We start from the raw sequence: 16,669 nt of genomic DNA on the forward strand, positions 1-16,669 counted from the left end.
TAATTCATCTCTTTCATGTTGCTTAACCGCTTATTTCACCTTTATTACTAGAACTGTTACCATGTCACTTCCTGTATAAGAGAAAATTTCTTTAATTTCTTACCCATATCCACAAGTAATCTTCCCTTCATTATCTCAGTCATAGAGAAAGAGATTATATTTCTATAAGAATGTTCAACCTGACCAAGTTCAGGAGCCAGAATCTTTCAACACAATTGACAAAGGACTATAATCCATCTCCACATTACACAGTTAATGCTAATTATAATCTGTGTTAATAGGGTTGTTTCATTTAGGCTCATTCAGTTGTGTGGCAGAAACATTTACTATACATGGCCTATCTATGCACTTCCCACATTTCAGAGCCCTTATGAAGTTAGTCAATACTATTGGACTAACTCTGGACAACAGACTGTGCATAAAAATGATGTGTGTCCATTCCAGACTGAAGCATTTAAAAGCCAATGTATAGCCCTTCTGCTCTCTCTTTCCCCGCTGTGACAACAGTGAAATACATTTATTGAGAAGGCAAAGTCACAAAATTAAAACAGCCTTCAGTTCTAGGTTTGCCTTTAGAAGGGAACCATTTTAGATAGTGGCAGCTCCTATGTAAGAGAGAAATTAACTCTTACATGTTAAACCACAATAGTGTTAGGTTTGTTTTCCTTTTGAGTCCTTTTTTCTTATGTATTTATGTTTTGGAGGCAGGGTCTCCCGTTGTTGTTCAGGCTGGAGTGCTGTAGTGCAGTCACTGCTCACCACAGCCCCAACTTTCCAGGCTCAAGCAATCCTCCCACCTCAGCTTTCTGAGTAGCTGAGACTATAGGCAAGTGCTATCACATCAGCTAATTTATTTTTGTTTCTTGTAGGGACAGGGTCTCCATGTTGCCCAGGCTGGTCTTGAACTCTTAAAGTGATCTTCCCACTTCACCTCCCAAAGTCCAAGGATTACAGGCATGAGCCACCACACCCAGCTAGGTTTGTATTCTTAACAGAACATAGTTACAAGGTATAAAGATTCAAGCTAGCAGAAACACAAAAAGGATTTATGATAAGGATACATGTAAAATAGAAATTAGAACTGAAAAGTCATCAGTCATAGAAGTAAGATCTCAAAATCATTCCTAAATCTGTTAATTTCCTTCACACTAATTTCAAGGCTCATAGAAGAGCTCTAAGTAGCCCTCTCTGCAAGCTGCCCTTGTCATATATTTTATGTTCACAACTATGTAGATGTCATGAACAAGCAGTTTTCCTTGAATACCCTAGATTAGTCACCTTAATGAGCTTATGGTGGAACATTGCTATGGAAAGGAAAGAAAAAAAGAGAGAATTCAAAAAATATTATTTCCCATGTCTTTCTCTTCCACATTTAGGTATGGGTTGGGAATTAGGAGCATTAAATGTAACTCAGATGTAACATGAAAAAATAAATGAAAGAAAATAGATAGGTAGATTATATAACTATGAGTTTTTTCTTATATATTATTCTTCCTACTAAACTACAAAAAGCATTTGTGGGTGTTTTAATGCTTTCTGCAGATTACCTAAGCACTAACATTAAAAATAAGTGTGTGTTGGGGTCAGCAGTTGATTATTCTACTCTAAAATAACTTCAACAATTATCCTTTATAACTGTTCTCTGCTACAAATCCTAATTATTAGTTGTCTTATAATTCAATAAAGGTTTAAGAGCAAGTAAAACTTTTCTTTAAATTTCCAAATTAGTATTTGCTGTGATCTTTGTTATGGTCCACTTTTGACCCAGATAAAAATTTTTATGATCATATTAATTTTGCTTTTTCTAATTTTTAAATTCATTATATTTTGGATAAAAGGAGAGAGAGAAAGAAAGAGCACTCTATCCCAAAGTCATATTATTTTATCTAGTAAGAGGGTTTATAATGTGATGAATATAGTGCTCTGTACATTTTTAATTGGTTACAGGCTAATCAAATAACAAAGATTATGCTTTCTACAAATTTTAGTCATTCTACCTGATTGCTTTTAATTTATTTTAATAATATGATGTCATAGATATGTCAAGAATTCCAACTTCTAGTCTTCAGAAAGAAAGTATTTCTTGCATGAGAAAAGAACAAAAGAAAACAAAACAAAAAACTTCTGAAGACTTATTTCTACTGGTCCCTTGAGCTAGGAGAAAATGTGTACAATCAAGAGTACATGTAAACATCAAAAGAGCTTCAGCTCAAATGACACCTAGTTTTCTGCCAAGATCAATTCTATAATTTTCAAGTCACAATTTTATTCTATTTGAAGAGGGCAGTGCAGACGCAGAGTTTGTCTAATTAACATCCTTCTCTAGTTTGGCTCTCAATACTGCTGCTGTCAATTAGCACTTTGCTACCCCTCACCAACTTCTACCACTTCTACAGGCTCTAGCTAAGCCTTGCCAGGTCCTAATCCCACTGCTCTTCTGAGGACACTTCTCTACTGTGGCGGCCCTCACCACCATCACTTCAAATGCTTAGTGTTAACCACTAAGAGTCACAATCCCTCCATGTCTCTAAAAGAAATTTCTTCTTAAATAAAATGGTTCTTGTCATATATTGAGAGATATTGCCTCATTTTTATTTGGCACCTGCAATAATAGCATTACCCTTTCAGAGTCACATTTCCCCCAGATAATGAGGTTTTATCACATTCAAAAGGTATTGGACAAGGAACAACTTATGTGCCACTATTTAGAATAAATCCTCAATCTTTGAAACGCTCTCTTGTTAAATGATGAATGAACAGACTTCATCTTAATTCATTGTTTTCATGTTCGGGAAACTAGCAAGTTCCTTTAGAAAAAAACCATCTTGTTACCTTCTTTCATGTGATCATTTGGCATACCATAGTTGTAAAAAGCCTTTACTATGACTCGTTACCTATTCAATAAAATTTCAAGTTTAAAATATTTATAAATCATTGTAAATTTGGTCCACATGCCAATGTCATTACAATTTTCAAATGTGTAAACCTTGGCAAGTTATTTTTAGGCTCATTATTGTGTTTCCTATGGTTTTATGAGGATTATTTAAGGTAGTACACTTAAAGGAATGTGTGTTAAATATGCCCTAGCATGCAAATATATATACATATATATATATATATTAGTTGTTACTACAAGTTATTATCCCAATCCTACTTTATTTGCTTTGTCAGATTCCATCTATTATAATGTATATCTACTTTAATATTGATTAGATATTTTATAAAACAAAATATACTTGTATTTTATGCTTTGTTTTAAATATCAAGCCTTAAATGAGCTAAAGATCTAATTTATAAAACATACATCAAATGTATAATAGTATTAGCTAAATTATCCAGAAAGATTCATTAAATTATATTATTTCTCTCTTGTAGATTGAATGGTGGTTCAATCTGCAAGAGAGAAATAATATAATTTAATATATCTTTAGATACATCCACCTGTGAATGGTACCTTATTTGGATAAAGGATCTTTGCAGAGGTAATTAGATCAAGGATGTTGAGATGTGATCATTCTGAATTAGGATGGGCCCTAAATCCAATGACAGATTTCCTCAGAGGAAAAGAGAAGGTGATGTGGAGATAGAGACAAAGATTAGACTAATGAACCTCCAAACCAACAAATATCAAGGATTGCCAGCAGCTACCAGCAGCACAGCGGAGAAACATGGAACAAATTCTCCTTCAGAGCTTCCAGAAAGAATTAGCACTACCAATACCTTGATTTCAGACTTCAGCTTCCAAAATTATGAGAGAATATATTTTCTGTTGTTCTAAACCACACCAAGTTTGTGGGAATTTGTTACAGTAGACCTAGAAAATGAATACATTAAATTCATATCATTAAGTGTATATCTGTTTATTTCTAAGGGTCAGATTTTTTAATCTACCCTATCTCTGAATTTATTATGTACTTTAATGAAGCAAACAAGTGAATTATTATTGTTATTGTTGTTATAGCTACATTATACAAAGACTAACCATAATGCAGATACTCTATGCATGCTTAATTTCCTTAATTCTCATAATTAATATATAATATATACGATATTATCCACATTTTACAGATAAGAGAACAGACTTGGAGAGATAAAAATAACAGCCCAAATTTCCACAACTTCTAAGTAATAAAATCAAATTTCTTTTTTGTGTGTGGATTTTTTATTGTACTTTAGGTTTTGGGGTACATGTGTAGATCATGCAGGATTGTTGCACAGGTACATACATGGCAAGGTGGTTTGCTGCCTCCATTCCCTTGTCACCAATATCTGGCACTTCTCCCCATGTTATCTCTCCCCAACCTCCCTGCACCCCTCTGTCCCTTCCCTAATCCCCTGCAACAGACCCCGGTGTGTGATGATCCCCTCTCTGTATACATGTGTTCTCATTGTTCAACACTCACCTATGAGTGAGAACATGCAGTGTTTGATTTTCTGTTCTTGTGTCAGTTTGCTGAGAATAATGTTTCCAGATTCATTCACGTCCCTACAAAGGACACGAACTCATCATTTTTTATGGCTGCATAGTATTCCATGCTGTATATGTGCCACGTTTTCCTTGTCCAGTCTATCATCAGTGGGCATTTGTGTTGGTTCCAGGTCTTTGCTATTGTAAACAGTGCTGCAGTGAACATACATGTGCCTATATCTTTATAATAGAATGATTTATAATCCTTTGGATATATACCCAGTAATGGGATTTAAAAATAACTTGCCCAAATTTCCACAACTAATAAGTAATAAAATCAAGTTTCAAACACAGGGCCATCATTCTCCAAAACCTCAGTTCTGTAAAGTTTTCTCTTTTATCAAATGAATGATCCCTTGATGTAAGTAATCTACAGCAACTCCTAAATTTTGATGTTGAACCTGTGAAATGCCTGTGAATGCAAACAGCAGGTTGCACACTTCTTTCCCCTCTGGACCCTAACCCAGCTTCTCAGCCCATCTCATATCTGTTCTCTTTGTACAGCAACCTACCAGCAAAAGGAAACTGATCCAATGGTATCCCTAACATCTCTTTATTCCCTGCTGAGAGCCATCCTGTGCTCAATTCCATGCATGCACACTCTTTCTTTCCAAATATTTTTTTGTGTGTGGCCAAATAAAAAGAATATCTTTTCATGGATCCCCTGACCTCCATTTCTTTTCAAATGCTTGTTCTTCCTTCTTAAGTTGACAAGCATGTAACCAGGGCTAATAGAATTCTAACCATCCAAGTTAACCATGGTCCAATTAGGGTTATGTTATGGCTGAATTGTATCCCCCATTCATAAGTTGAACCCCTAGCCCCCAGTATTACAGATCGTGACCTCATTTGGAGATAGAGTCTTTTTAAAAAATTGTATAAATTTAAAAGCTACAAGTACAGTTTTAAGAGATAATTCAAGTAAAATGAGGTCACCAGCATGACTGATGTTCTTATAAGAAGAGATTAGGACATAAACATGTGTCCATACAAAGGAAAGACTTTAAGAAGACACAGTGAGAAGGTGACCATCTGCAAGCTCTGCCTACACCTTGATTTTGGAATTCTATACACCAGAACCTTGAGAAAACAAAGTTTTGTTGTTTAAGACACCCAGTCTGTAATATTTTGCTTTGCAGCCCTAATAAACTAGTACAGGCTAGAAGGATTCTAATAATCCACATGTTTTAAGGAATATGAGAGTTATGTTAGAAAATGACATAACATATATGTATAAAGAGATCATATCTGTCTTCAATATGTAATATCTATTAAAATGTTCAAAAGTTTCTTTTAAAAACTGTACAGATGTCTCTATTTAATTCTGTAAACAAGTTCACTTCCTATTGAGCATTAAATTGCAAAAAAGGAAATGAAATAATTCCTTATCCAAGGTTAGGCTTTAATTTTAATCTATATCTGACTTAAGTTGTTTTCATCTATTATCTGTTTAACAAGATTTAACCTGCATTGTAGACCAAACTATTTTGTGAATTGGGCTGAAAGACAACAATCTTAATTATAAAAAGGTTTATTTGAAAAATAAGTTGTGAATTTCACACAACCAATTCAACATCAATTTTCCAAAATATAATCAAATGTATTTTGGGATCTACTTTGTATCTTAGTATGCATAAGACATGTATATAAACTTATAACACCTTAAAAGTATGCATAGTATATCTTAAAAGCATATTAACTTTGCATAACCTGTCCATAATTTTTATTATATGATTCCTAGATTTCCCTTTTTATTGCCACTCCCTTGAAATCAGCACTGTTAAGAATACAATTCAGTTAGAGGCCATATTTAGACCGATGGTACTTTGCTATTTTTGTTTACTATTATCCTTTACCTTATAGTAAAAATATTGTTCTCTGATTTTTTTTCTCAGTCTCTCATCATCTACTACAGCTTTTAAGTTGTCCATCGGGATGTTTCCTGGTAAGATAACTGCTGATGTTACCTGAACTTCTGAATATTAAGGGCTGAATTTACACTTTACTGTTTAATGCCTGGATATGTATTTTGTTTCATGATTGATCAATAGCATAATTAAATACCTAAATTGCTTCAAAAGGAAGTTACTATCATTGGCATTAGTTACTGAGAACTGAATTAGCCTAGGTGACATATGAGCACGCTATCCAAGCTGCCAAAAAATTAACAGTGTAAAAGCCAGTCCATTTCAAATGATGAAGAAAAAATCCCTCTCTATATTTTCTTAAAATCTTTCATTATTCACACATGTTTATAAAAGCCTCCTCCTTACTGAGGTTATTAATCTTGAGAAATCAAAAGGCAGAAAGAACATCATGCAATCAAAATGTGGAAAAGATATGTTCTTATTTCTCCTCCCTGTGATTGTTATTTTAATAGACACCTACTACTTTTGTCGCTTTTCTTGAATGCAGTCAGATTTCACTTCTTTGCTATCCACATGTTGTGTTTTTAAAAGCCACATACTGATTTAACTTTCATGCACTACAGTTTCAGTGGTGATGGAACTCTTCATTTATCCTCCATGTTTTACATTAATACATTTACAGTTATAGAAAATGGAACTGCAACAATGATAATAATACCTGTCTCTGAATTATCTCAAAAACATACTTGTGTAACTAAGAACAGGAGAAAATTTATGCTCAGATTATTGACATTTAAGTATACAGAATGCAAGACTACCATTATTTTCAAGTGGTTTATTACTTTCTTTCCTAAATAAATGTAGAGAAGTTTGTTAATTATATACTACAAATGTGGGAAAGAGATTTTTATACCTTTTGAATATCCCCTTTTTTCCATAATTACCTTTAAAGTAAGGCAAGCATCCTTGTACTTCCTTAGTTGTAATAAATGCATATTCTCTAATACATTTGCCATACCTCCAATACATCATTACTTTTTTAAAACTTTGTCGTCAGAAATACACTTTTCTGTTCTAAGCGTTTCATAAGTGTAGGGGTTCAAATGTGGTAAGTTACACTGTAACTCTTTTCTTTTTTTTTTTTTCTTTTCTTTTTTTTTTATTGCATTTTAGGTTTTGGGGTACATGTGATGAACATGCAAGATTGTTGCATAGGTACACTGTAACTCTTTTCTTAGGCTACACTTCATATACAATAGTCACTGATAGCCTACAATATAAAAGGTACTATTCTAAAGATTTTAATGAACTTGGAGGTAATTTACCTTGTTCCTGCTCTCAGTGGCAGCAAAACTGACACTTTACCTTGCTGTCACTATAAATAAATATGTGCAATCATCCCACAGCCAACAGGAGAATGGGGTGGGCAGCTGAACACCATACTTTGAGACAAACTAAAAATAGTAAGTATACTTACTAGTTTTTAGAATAAATGGGATCTTCAGCACTTTCTACAAGTTCCTGACCTCCTATGAGAACAACAATATCCCTGACTGTTATAATGCTAATGTCTGAAGATATGTAATTACCTATGTGCAAATGGTAATCATATGATAAAATTGTTTTATTTTCCATCATGAACAACCTAATAAAATTTGGTACCTCTGGTAATCTGATAGGGTTTATTTTTTATTTTCTGTAAATGCTTCTTGCATTTTTTACTCAAAGAACTAGTTCTTCTAATGTTTGAATTCAGAACTAAATTCTAAGGTAACCTCAATGTATTCAATCATGGACAATCCCAGATATAGAAGAAACTCAGAATTTTGCTTTCCTGTATAACAAGTAGCATAGTAATGTTAAAGAAAAAAAAAATATTGATGACACTTGTTAAAGATGGTAAGGCAGACTATTCAAGGAGGGTAATGGCAGTAGGTGTAGGGACCACAGGAACAGTGTCTTGCAGTGGAGGAGAGAGACTGGACTCAACTCTACCTCTGACGAGGAAAGTGGGAATTTATAACGAAGAAGTAAGATGGGATCAGTGGATGCAGAATTGCTGAAACATCAAGGATAACTGGTTTCTGGCTAAGCTGACTTGATAGGCTTATTGCTGAAGACAGGAGAGGTTGATAAGATATTGAGGGTGGTCAGATACTGTAGGTGAAAGATTTTCATATCCAAATCTATATGATTACCATTTCCACATAGGTAATTACTGAACTGGCTAAGTGGGATTCTTGCCCAAACTGGGTTCTAGAAGAACAGAGAGGAAAGCCCAATTTTAGACCTCACCAAGCAGAGGACTCAGAAGAGACTGACTAAAATTTTGATGAACAGAGACTGTCTTTGTTGGTCATGCACTAAATATGTGTGAAATTGAGAAAGAAGAGGACAGCTACATTTCTATTAATAAAGAACGTATAATTACAAACAAATTAACTCAGGACTTAACTCAAAAAGTTTGAAAAGTGAAATAAACCAGGAGAAAAACTTGATAAAATTTAAAAATATACTACAGTGATTAGAAACCAATAAAGCAATAGAACTATAAAATAAAAACCAGGGTCTGATTTCTTTGAGAAATCAGTAAAAGAGACAAACATTTGTTGAACTTGATTAAGAGAGAAGAGAGAGAAGATACATACACAACTACAGGAATGAAAACATTTCTCAAATCATAAAATAATAGTAATAAATAAATCTCACATGAAATTAGAAATACAATGATATTGTCTTAATATTTCAAAAGCATATAAAAAACATTGTTCTTAATAAAATATTTGAGACTTTGATTAAATTCAAGGCTAACAGCAGGAGGCCACAATTATCAATACTATTCAAGAGTTTTCTTTGAGGACTTAATTAATGTTGAAATAAAGGAAAATAGAAAGTGTTTTTTTAATATAGGCATCAAAGTTTTACAATAATCATTATTTGTGGATTTTACTATTTATACCTTTAGAAAGCCAGGAAATGAATATAACCTCTTAAAAAAGAAATGCTAAGAAAAACTGTAATACATATTACAAATACTAAAAACAGCCATTTATGGAATTATCATAGATACTGTTAGTGTTTCTCCCTTGTGTCAAGGTTTGCTATTCTAGTACATGGTAGTGGTTTCCAAATACCCATCTATAACACAGCCTAAAAGGGCCAGGAAGTTAACACTCCTGAAACTCAGGAAATGATAGATGGCAGTTGGAATATAAATAGCCTAGCTTCACATTCCTCTAGTAGGATACCTGCAGTATTTTATGCACTGCTTTCCAGAATTTTCAACAAGATTGACTCTGAATTGCCCACACTAATAACAGGCTCAAAAGCACACCCTGTATTAGCTTCTTTTTCTTCCCTGTCCCACTTCTTCCTTCCCCTATCAGCACTTCCTGGGATCAACTCCCAAATAACCTATTTATACTCAAATTATCATTTCTTGGTCTAATTCTGGGAAAATATGATCTAATACAAATAATAAAAGACAGCTGAACTCTATGAATTAAATTCTGGAAATTCGATCATTCTGGCTAGATGGCTAAAATGATCCCATTGCCAATAGGAAGCAAGGTTGTAGCAACTCATGGTGAGTTGTAGTAACAAAATGTCTAAGTGTTATATCTATATTGAATTGGGATAAGATACAGGATGAAAGCAATGATGTTTATTAGGATTGCAGAGTTGATTGACTATTGTCAACTGGCATTGAAGCCAGAAAGAAGAAAATGACAGATACAGATGGAGCCACTCACCAACTCAGGGTCCAGGGTACAAGTCAACAGGCCTCCATAACAGCATTTAAGTACATCTTCACTTCCTATGGCCAAAACGCTAACTGTACTGAAAATCCAACCTAAGGAACTGATCATAAAAGTGGTAGAATTACAAAGATGACGAATTTACAACCAAAGCAAGTATCTTATGCTAACCTCAGGAAATTCACAGGGAAAAAAACAGAAACGAATAATATAGAAAGAGAGGGACTCTGAGAACCAAAGTGGGAATATTTGGGTGGATACACATGAAAATCAAACACCTTGGCTTTAAATGTCTAGACAAGAAGTGCCCATTCTTCTTGCCTTGGGAAATACATAGCCTGCCTTGAAGAGGATGCCTGAAAACATTATGCTCTCTCATCTCATCAAATGCCGTACTTCCCGAACCATTTTACTTCTAGAAAATAGCTAGGGACACATCTCCAAGTGACTCAGAGATGAAATACAATCTCTGCTGTGGGGAAAAGAAAAAATGATTGTTTCCCCCAAATATTCAGGTCTGGCTAATAAATGCTAGCAGAAACTGAGTTGAAAATAGATCCAACTGAGGTGGAAAACACAATTGGAAATGGATCTAAAGAATACTGAACAAAGTGAGAAATGGGAGAGAATAAATGAAAGCATTTACTAATATGTTGGCACTCTCCTGTGACTCAGATATAATGTCTGGGCAAACACAGCTGAGCTGAGAAAGCTCCTTAAAGCTTCAAAGAAAAAAACATGACTAACGATAAATGAAGATGCAAAAACTATGTTGGCAGAATAGTGAAGGATGAAAAGACCCAGAGAGGTGGACATGTGGAAGTGAATGTGAAACTTAAGATCCGAGAATCTTCCAGCTTACTACATTCCCCTAGGAAGGCCCAAAATACTCTTTCACTAAAACTGTAAGAAATGTACTAGAGAAGGGAAGGTCATAAGTAGCTGTCCTCTGTAAACCCAAGATAATTATAGGGGAATCTGCTACAGAACTGAGCTCCGTAGAGTCAATAGAAATATAGAATTTTAAAATCAATGTAACAGTATTTAACCATCTAAAACAAGATGCAAGGGAAGACAAAGTTGGGGGACATACACTACCTGGTTTCAAGACATACTACAAAGTGGCTGGCGTGGTGGCTCATACCTGTAATCCCAGCACTTTGAGAGGCCAAGGCAGGTGGACCACCTAAGGTCAAGAGTTTGAGACCAACCTGGGCAACATGGTGAATGAAACCCTGTCTATACCACAAATACAAAAAATTAGCCAGGTGTTTTGGTACACACCTGTAGTCTCAGCTACTCAGGAGACTGAGGCAGGAGAACTGCTTGAGCCTGTGGTGGGGGGAGGTTGCAATAAGCCACGATCTTGCCACTGCACTTCAGCCTGAGTGACCAAGCAAGACTCTATCCCCTCAGAAAAACAAAGAAAAAAGACATACTAAAAAGCTGCAATAATCAAGACAGTACAGTATTGGAGAAAAGACATGCATATAAATCATAGAACAGAGTCCAGACACAGATCTATGCATATATAACCAATTGATATGTTTACTAAACTGTAAAGGTAATCCAAATAAGAAAGGATAGCCTTTTCAACAATATACAGAAAAATTTAGATATCCAAAGTTTTGACATATGTAAAAGAATACATAATAGAATATATATATATGTCTATATAAAATATGCTATATTACTGCATAATATGTAGTAGTTATCCACAGGGGATATGTTTCAAGACCCCCAGTGGATACATGAACTGCAGATCGTACTGAACTCTCTATGTATTATCTTTTTAACTATACCTACTGACCTAAAATAAAGTATGATTTATAAAATAGGCATAGTAAGAAATTAATAATAATAACTAATAAGAGAACAATTATTACAAAATACTACAATAAAAGTTATGTGAATATGCCTACACTTGCCCTCTCTCTCTCAAAATGTATTATTGCACGGTACTCCAGGTAACTGAAACCACAGAAAGCAAAACAGTGAATAAGGGGTAATACTGTATACTTTAACCCATGTCTCACATTATATACAAAAATTAATTCAAATGGTTCATAGCTGTAAAATCTAAAACTATAAAATATAAGATAAAAATTCTTGTGACATTGGATTAAGCAGATCTTTTTTAGATATGACACTTAAAGCCCAATCCTTAAAGAAAAAAAAGATATTAAACTTCATCAAAATTAAGAGCTTTTGGGCTGACTGTCATGGGTTATACTACAATCCTGGCACTTTTGGGAGGTAGAGGCAGGAACATCACTTGAGGTCAGGAGTTCAAGACCAGCCTGGGCAACATATCGAGACCTTTGTCCCAAAAAGTAAAAATAAACAAGAAACTCAGCCATGGTGGCACATGCCTGTAGTCCCAGCTACTTGGGAGGTGGAGATAGGAGGATGATTTGAGCCCAGGAGTTCGAGGCTGCAACAAGCTATGATCACACCACTGCACTCCATATTCTGTCTCAAAAAAAAAGAAGAAGAAAGAACTTTTGATCTTTGAAATTGCTAAGAAAGTACAAGCCTTTGAAAGTACAAGCCTTTGAATGGCAGAAAATATTTATAAATCACATATCTGATGAAGAATTTGTACCAAGAATGTGTAAATAATTCTCAAAATCTAAATAAAAGCAACTCAACTTTTTAAATGGGCACAATATTTGAACAAACATCGATGGCAAATAAGCACAGGAAAATATATTCAACATTATTATCAGGGAAATTCAAATTAAAGCCATAACCACACACTAATTAGAAAGAAAGAAAAGTATTAATGATACCAAGTGCTGGCAAGAATGCAGAACAACTGGAACATCACTGGTGGGAATGTAAAATTGTACAGCCACACTAGAAAGCTGTCAATTTCTTATCAAGTTGAACATACACTTGCCATATGATTCAGCAATCCTACTTATGAAACTCTGTCCTAGAGATATGGAAACCTCTGATCACAATAAAACCTCTACCTGAATGTTTACAACAGCTCTATTTATAATTGCCCAAAACTGGAAAAAACAAATATCTCAAATACAGAAAATAAATAAATTATGGTACATTTAATAAATAAATAATGTACTATTCCAGATGTGATATCTCTATTTGAACAGATCATCTCAGCCTCTAATACATAATATGTGACTATTAATTATCAACTACATTCTCTTCAATCCCCAACAGAAAGAGGGACCAAGAACTATTCCCATTAATTTGGGATAGACAGCAACATACATTATCAGTTTTGCCTGAGAGTTACATTGACTCTTTAGCTCTCTATTATAGTAGACACATTGATCGTACAGACATTCTGTGAAACTTCACTCTGGTACACAATATTAATTATATTATTAGGCCTGATGAGGAGAAAGTAGCATGACATCTGGAAGACCTGGACATATACACACTAGAAGATGGAAGATAAGCGCAACCAATACTTAGAGATCAGCCACATCAATAAACTTCAGGGGTTCAGTTGTCTGGAACATGTTGGATAAAGAACACATTTATTGCACATTTGTACCTCCCTTCACAAAGAAAGAGCCAACGCTCCTGGTAGGCTTCCTTGTACTTCAGAGACAACACTTTTACCTGAGAATACTACTTCAATTATTTTGTTATTTTAAAGAAACAGGCTATTAGTGGGACTCACAACAAGAAAAGGCTCAGCAAAAATTCAAAATGCGGTATAAACCTCCCCGAATTCTAGTGGTCTAACTAGTAGGATGCATGATGTTAAAGTTAACCTGTGAAAATAAGAGTGTTGGATGGAGTTTGTGCTGAGCAACAATAAGGAAGTCACAGCAAAGTCCCCTACAATTCTGGAGCAAGGCTGTTTTCTACGGTAAAGAATTATTCACAGTTCAAAAAGAAACTTTTAAAATGTACCGGATCTTAGTACAAACTAAGCACTAACATGGAATAACAAGTAAATAGGCAGACAGAGTGATGAATCAGAAGCACATTAAAAATCCACCAATTCATAATGATGAGCAAGCAAAGCATCAATTCATCACACCACAAGAAATTGTCTTTCCAGAGTTTAGCCTGACCAGGTCAAAAGGACACATATAATTTAAATGAATTGTCCTGGACACCCATTTTACCAATTTGTTTCTAACCAGTGCCCACCTCATCTCACACCTATGACTTCATGTGAAATTTCCAACAACTGGCTGACAAATGAAGAAACAACTCAGGCCTGATTCATGGATCAATCAGCTCAATATGCTTGTGCAGACTAAAAATATACTCCTCCCACACGGCAGTCACACTCAAAAGTGATCCTGAAATACAACATTGAAGAGAAATTTTCCCATTGGGAAGAGCTTTAAAGGGTAAAATTGATCATCAGTTTGGTGAGAAGGACGAAGTAACCTGAGGTAAAGATATATATGAACTCCTGGAATATGACAAATGGCTTATCTGGTTGTTTACAGGCTTAGAAAAAATCAAGATTAAAAGATCAGAGACAAAGAGGATTGGAGAAGCAGCATGTGGATGGACCTAAGAGAATGGACACAAAATGTACAGACCTTTGTGTTGCATAGCAATGATCCTCTGAGAGCTTCCATCTCAAACAACCAATTGTATAAGATGCATGCAGTGAGGGGAAGCTTGCCTCAATTCTTAGCCACCTCATGGCATAACAAATACAAAAGAAAATATATGTTCAGCTAAAAGTCACTAGACTCAACTTTTAGTCACTTGACTAAGAAAATGGCTTCCCAAGAAAAAAGTTCCAATCTTACTAAAGATTAATGACATTAAAGAATATAAGCATTTTTATTAGGAATTCTAACATTTTACTAAAAGTATGTTATTGATTATAGCATACAAGCAGGTTTTATCGTAGACCACATTTGGATTTTTTTTCTTTAGCAGTTCTTTTTGATCTAGACTACCATTAATAATCTCTATTGTTCTGGTAAGGTTTGACTCATTGCATTTCTGCACTATGATTACTCATGGAATTGTGATGTAACACAGGACTTAGAAAACTAAGGCTGGCCATGCAAATGCAGCTCATCACCTGTTTTTGTAAATAAAGTTTTATTAGAACATAAATCTGAATATTTATTTATAGATATTCCGTGGTTGCTTTTGAGCTACAGAGTTGAGCAGTTGTAACAAAAGACTGTTTAGCCTGCAAAGCCTAAAATATGTGCTATATGACCCATTACAAAAAATGTTTGCCAACTCCTCCTGTAAAGCAGAAGTAAATTAGTGTAAACTTTATTATATATGTCAATGTAAAATGCATCACAAAAATAGAATAGTAGCAGAAAGGAGAAAACAAAAATATATCAGTGTAAGATTTTTACGCTGCACATAAAGTTTTTGATATTATTTTGAGGTAGAATGTGATAAAGATACATATTGTAAACTTCAGAGCAACTACTAAAACTGAAGCAGAGGTGTAACTAACGAGCCAACAGCAGAAACATGAAATTACAAACAAATTAATTAATCCAAAGATGCAGTAAAGAAGGAAAAAAGAACAAAATATAAAAAGAACTAAGAGGGGGACATCTTTAAAAATAGCAGATTTAAACCTAACTAATAATTACACTAAAAGTTTAATCACTGAAATAAAAAAAATACACTGTCAGGTTGAATTAAAATTTCTTAAAGAATCAAGAATAAAGCAGTAGCATAGTGGTGTCAGCAAGACAGTGGAATAGAAGTTCTCCAACTTTATTCTCTTCTTCCACAAAAATTCAACTAGCAACCAATCATAGGCAAGAATACTACCCTGAATATCTCAGAACACAAGAGGAGACTAAGAAACTTGCTTGTACAACAAAACCAAGAAAAGTCCCAGCTAAACAATAAAGGGAACAATAATATTTAACTGTATTACTGTTCCACCCAGCTAGCAAAGCATTACACACAGAGAATTTTTCTGGACCCACAATTTCTACAGTGGGAAAAGTGAGTTGGAGGCAGACATTCAGCATTTCCATTATTCTGGGACCTATTGCAGGAGGCTCACTCCTATCTCATTCCATGAGAATCTTTGAAAGTACTGACAAGGCTAGACCACCAGAGGTCAATTAGAAACCAAGAGTAGTACTATGGGGCTCACAGCAAAAGTGTGCAGATCTCAGTGTTTGCCTTGCATTCTGGCCAATGGAAACACCATACCAAGGAAACTAGCCAACAATATTATATGGTAAGAAACATAGACTACAGGTCTTCCAGGCTCAAAATCTTGGCCAGCTTCTCTGAACAACCTAACTGCTCTCATTGAGTCTTTCCCATGTTCATCCCAGTCAGCAACTGCTCCAGCCATGGAAAATCAAAGGATGTTTGCCCAGTCAGCACCAGCTGCAGCAGTCCTGGACTTAGAGACTGCACTAGATGAACTGCTCAGAATTTCTGAGCAGGCTTACTGTTGAGAGACATTTCTAGGCAAAACCCAATTGCAAAAACTGGAATAAACACCTAATTTTTCAACAGCAAACATCAACAAACAACCACAAGGAGCAAGAACAAGCAGGGAAACTTAATGTCACCAAATGGAAAAAATAAGTTACCAGTAGTTACTGACCCTAAAATTACAAAGA

Source organism: Saimiri boliviensis, chromosome 2 (genome assembly GCF_048565385.1).
Source record: "Saimiri boliviensis isolate mSaiBol1 chromosome 2, mSaiBol1.pri, whole genome shotgun sequence".
Classification (NCBI taxonomy): domain Eukaryota; kingdom Metazoa; phylum Chordata; class Mammalia; order Primates; family Cebidae; genus Saimiri; species Saimiri boliviensis.